We start from the raw sequence: 5355 nt of genomic DNA, 5'->3' as shown, positions 1-5355 counted from the left end.
TCTGGTGTGTGCGTCTTCTGTTATTTTGATAGTTATTGTGACAGTTATTTTTTAATAAATCTGTTTGTGTATAAACTAGAAAAGCTTGAAGAAAAAACCAAGCTGACATATCGGAGGAGACAAAAAAGTCACAAATTTACATTTTAGCAGTGAATTTTTGGCCTTTTTTAATTTAAACATTGCAATTATTTTCTTTGTAGGTCAACTAATTATTTGAATTTTTTTCTCTGTCATTAATATTTTATTGTACTTTTCACTTAAACAGTATTGCCTACGGTCATCAAATTAAATGGCAATAAATCTCTAAATAAATAATTATGAATTACATTTTTAAACAAATACATAAAAATATATATATATATGATAACCCTGCTCTGCGATGATGTCGGTCTTTTTGTGGTTTTTTAATTTATTTTTTTCTTCCTTAAATTACTATTATTATTTAATAAATAATTATTTTATCATTATTATTATCATTTCATATAAAGTCCTATGTCAGGGTATGTTCCTTTTTGTGAAAATGGTAAAAAGTAAAAAAAAACAAAAACAAAAACAAAACTAAAATAAAATAAACAAAATCAATGCATCCAAAAATCCATATTCTTATGTGGATATGCACCACGATCTACTCTCACAGACCAGTTTTATTTTTTAATATATCAGATAAAATACTAGTTAATATCATCTGATATATGATCATTGACAGCTGAATTTCTCATTAATTAATCTATTATCCAAACAGAACGAAATGAAATCACGTTATCTTAATAATCCTACATTTGAAGGGAATAAGCAGAAAAATACTAATTTTCTCTGGTCTGAAGTATGTAGTAGTAACACACTTTCCCCCCCTAAATATATAAGTATATCTTATATAATAGCCAGCAGTGGAACGTAACCAAGAATATTTTCTCAAGTACGACACTTACGTACTAATTCAAAGTACAAACATTATGAATAATTTCTTAATTTTTACAAACTGAAAAATGATCAATTAAGATCGACTCATGATAAAAAAACAGTCATTAGTCAATAATTGAAAATGAGCTCCAACTCAACCAAATACGACAGTAAAATCCTGCTTTTACATTAATGCATAATTCATAAAATCCTAATGTAGCTTACAGTAATATAACAGCTGACAAGGACATTTTTCTGCACTGAGTACTTATAATATTTTAAGTATATTTTCCTCATTTTAATATAAAATAAGCTAAAACTTAGACTTCATTGTCCCAGTGGGGGATCTGCCTCGAACATCAGAATCTGCAGTATGAAAAATAAAATAAAAACAAACTTGATTTATCTTGAGGGTAAAGAAGCCAAAAAGGACCAATTAAGTACAAATAAGTATAAAAATGAACTTAGAAAAACAAATTTCAAAAAGATAAAAACGAACTTCATAAACAGAACCAAAGCTGGGTCAGTTAATAAGCAGGGATGTGAAAACCATTTAATAAATTAAAGAGATAAAATCTTATTTTTTTTTAAATATACATCTTATTATTTAAAATAAATAAAATAACACTATTTTTCTTTTACTTTCTCTATCTGTCTGTACTGTTTCTGTCTTTGAGCCGCTCTATTAATTAATAATAATTTCCCCTCAAAAAAGGTGTAATTTATATTAAATTATAAAAACTATAGTTACATCTGAACTCAAATATCTGAATGTGACATTTTACAACTGTCTCACTGTTAACTACCACACACAAATTAATATAAGTAAATCATAAATCCAGCAAAAGACACTACAAAGAGAATTTAAGTAAAAAATACAGAATCAAAAACAAGGAAATAAAATAATATATATATTTTTAAATATACAGCCTATTATTTTTTTTCCTTTCACGTTCATTTTATATGAATATTATTTTTTTCTTTTACTTTCTCTACTTCTGTCTTTGAGCTGCTCCTTTAACTGAAGTTACTCTCAACAAAGATTTATCTTAAATTATAAAAACTATTGTTACATCTGAACTTAAATATCTGAACGTGATGTATATTACTATCGTCTCACTACTAACTAAGTTAATATAAGTCAATTATAAATACATCAGAAGACACAACAAACGTGAATTCATGTTTAAAAAAATACAGAAGCAAAAAAAGGGAAATAAAATAAAATCTATACATACACATCTTTTTTTCCCTTTTACTTTCATTTTATATGCATCTTATTATTTTTTTCTTTTACTTTCTGTATTAGTCTGTACTATTTCTCTTTGTGCTGCTCTATTTCCCCTCAATAAATGTAAATTAAACTATAAAAACTATTATCTGAACTGAAATATCTCAACGTAAACACAACAAACGTCTCACTATTAACTACCGTCTATCGTGTGAATATAAATCAAGCAATTTAAACAATCTTAGCGGAAATAAACGGATTTTATTGCCATAATTAAAATATCTTTCTGACAACAAAACTACAATCAAAATTTCAAGTGGCGCGCTTGACGACATCTCGCGAGATTTCCCGGAGTTGTGTACTTTGTCAGCAGCAGCGGTCCTCCACCATTTCGCTGCGTAAAGTCTCCTCCCCGCGACCGCTACATTCTGCGCCGAAACCCAGTCTCTCCCGGTCCGTATTTTAACTTCTTCCCACAGACCTAGTGGTACCTCGTTGGGTACCGGGAGACAGTTTGGATTACTGGCATCACGGATTGAGTGCGATTTTACGCGGATGACGGCTCCTTCAGCGAGAATTTAGTAAAAGAAAATTGGTCGGAAATTTCAGGTAGGTGGGAACTTAAGATGGCGGCCTTGGAGAGGGGAGGGGGGCAAGGAGGAAGTAATGGGGGGATTGAAGGGGGGACTCCGACTAACGAAAGGACACAATCAGACTGCATGTGACTTGGTGGCGTTTTCTGGGAACATAGTACGTTTAAATACATCCGCGGTGTGTTTAAACTGAAACCGGACACCGAAATAAAAACGCACGCGATAAATTTTTTCCCAAATATAACCCGCGTTTGGTGAAAAACGTTACCGTTGAAGCATCACTTCCTTCCCGTCGTTTCCAAAGCGCCACGCGTGGGACTGTTTGGGTCCCCCTAAATCCCCCGTATAATCATTGCAAAATTTATATGGAACTTTTATAACATTTTTCTTTCGCTGTTTTTTTTATATTCACCCAAACGTCAACGCGTATCGGCGCTTTAAACTAAATAATTTTAACGTTTTTTTTTTTATTCTCGTGGAGACAAGATTTGACCCCACGCAATGACGTCACGGGCGATTGTCCCCCTCTGTCTGTATAGTGCATGCAGAAGCGGGTTTTAATGCGACTTTTCAGATGTCTTTTTTTCGTGTCTCACGGCGAAGTAACTTAATGAAATGTGTCGGCACAAACGGTCTTCTTTCGGGGCTGGAGCATTACATAACTGCGGGCGGGGATGGGGCGCCTGCGCATCAAAAATGAACGCACCCTTTACTAAACTCTTCTACCTTGCTAGTTAGTTAGCAGGCTTTCCCTTTTTTTTAGTGCCACCCAAGCAAGAAAGCAAGTGTTAGTGTGGGCAGCTAACGTTAGCCAGCTAACCACACTACCAGCCAAACTGGTAACCACTTAAATGTGTTTTTTTTAACGAATATCACGAAGCTTGTTGTATTATAACCACTCTCAGATTTCATCTCATGCACGCGCCCAATGCACACATACTGAATAAAGACGCGGTTTCTCCGCGTACGTAATCGCGCACAAGTTTAACACAGCTACAATAATGAATTAAATTCACATTTACGAGTGATGAATGAATGACTCGGAGGCCCGCGCGCTCGCTCGCTCGCTCGCTTGCTTGGTCACCCGGCTTTTAGCACGAGAGCGCGTGCTGCAGGATTCCCTAACATCTTCCTGTGGGCGACTGCAGCAAATGCAACTCCGTGGAGCTAGCTACCAGCTTAATGCTGCTTCACCGAGTATTTCTGTTAACTGCTGCAACACTAACACACAGCCGTGCGTGCGTGCGTGTGTGTGTGCGTGTGCGTGCGTGTGTGCCAAGTGTGCTCCTATAGCAGCTGGTTAGCTTTAAGCTACCGGAGTGTTTGCTGCTGCTCTCGTGACATGTTATTCAGCGCCCCACACATCGGGATGTTTTTTGGCGTGTTTACAGAAATGCATGTCTGCTTAAATCGAGTCTAGCGTTTGCTTTTTTTTTTTATCGCAAAACTCTGAAGCTGCGTCTGGGTGGCTAACACGAGCTATATGTTCCCAGGGTCCCGTGCACACACAGATTTGCAAATGTGGACGTTTAAAATGCAGTTTGAACGGTGAAAAAGTCGAGAAAACTCGCTCAGATTTAAAGGGTGTTGCGTTCAAAGAGTGTAACATCACAGCGTGGATGATTTAAACGCACTGACTCAGGGAAACATTAAATCAGGGGTACTATTCTGGATTTGTTTGGGGGGACACTTTTGCAAAGTGACAAGCGGTTAGGGGCCAGTCGCAGGAGCCCCACACATGTTTTTAGGATTACAGGAGGTTTCTCAGATTTTAGGGTGTTTTGTGGGTTTCAGGACGTTTCCAGGTCTTTAGGATGTTTCCAGGACTTTAAAATTTTGTTCAGATTTTAGGACATTATTGGGGTTTTAGGACGTTTCTCAGATTTTAGGATGTTTTTAGCATTTTTGGACATTTTTCAGACCGTAGGATGTAAGATATCGAGACATTTCAAAGATTTTAGAAAGTTTCTAGGATTTGGGGATGTTTTGTGGATTTCAGGATGTTTCCAGGACCTTTGGACGTTCTCAGGACTTTAGGACGTTTCCAGGACTTTAGGATTTTTCTCAGAGTTTAGGACATTTCTAGGATTTAAGGACATTTCTAAGATTTTAGGACATTTCTAGGATTTCAGGAATTATATAGGATTTTAGGACATTTCCATTATTCTAGGACATTTCCATTATTCTAGGATGTTTCCAGGACTTTTGGATGTTTCTCAGGTTTGAAGATATTTCTAGGATGAGGACACTAATAGAATCGTAGGACGTGGCTATGATAGAAGGACATTACTCAGATTTTGGGACATTTCTAAGATTTCAGGAAATTTCTAGGATTTTGGGATGTTTACAGGACTTTGGGGCGTTTCTAGGATTTTAGGACATGTCTGGTTGTCAGGATGTTTTTAAGATCTAAGTACATTTCTCAGATTGGTGGACGTTTCTAGTATTTTCTCTAGGATTTTGGGATGTTTACAGGACTTTGGGGTGTTTCTGTCTGACAGAGCGGTAAAGCAGTGAAGCCCTCAGTGTAGCACACACTTAGACTCATGTGGATTTCTTTTGTGTTGCGCCTTTTTTAGGTGGCTAAAGTAAGTTTTGTTACTGTACATTGCTTCTGTGTCGGACTCCAGC

The 5355-nt window shown here is 36.2% G+C and overlaps 1 protein-coding gene across 4 annotated transcripts in view; it reads left to right on the top strand.

Annotated features, from left to right (window-relative positions):
* The first annotated feature begins 2537 nt into the window (after window positions 1–2537).
* srcap (Snf2-related CREBBP activator protein) overlaps window positions 2538–5355 on the top strand; it is a 47373-nt gene continuing 44555 nt past the window's right edge. For 3 of the 4 annotated variants that reach the window (XM_088069711.1, XM_088069712.1, XM_088069709.1), the window contains exon 1: window positions 2538–2740. The gene's annotated coding sequence lies outside the window, so the exon portion shown is untranslated. Of the gene's footprint in view, window positions 2741–3401; window positions 3564–5355 lie in introns of those variants that run through there. The other variant, XM_088069710.1, reaches the window with a different exon arrangement.

Source organism: Plectropomus leopardus, chromosome 19, assembly GCF_026936395.1.
Source record: "Plectropomus leopardus strain MGB_pleo_1.0 chromosome 19, ASM2693639v1, whole genome shotgun sequence".
NCBI classification, from domain to species: domain Eukaryota; kingdom Metazoa; phylum Chordata; class Actinopteri; order Perciformes; family Serranidae; genus Plectropomus; species Plectropomus leopardus.
The sequence above is the reverse complement of the archived record's forward strand: the minus strand, read 5'-3'. Positions and strand labels throughout refer to the sequence as shown.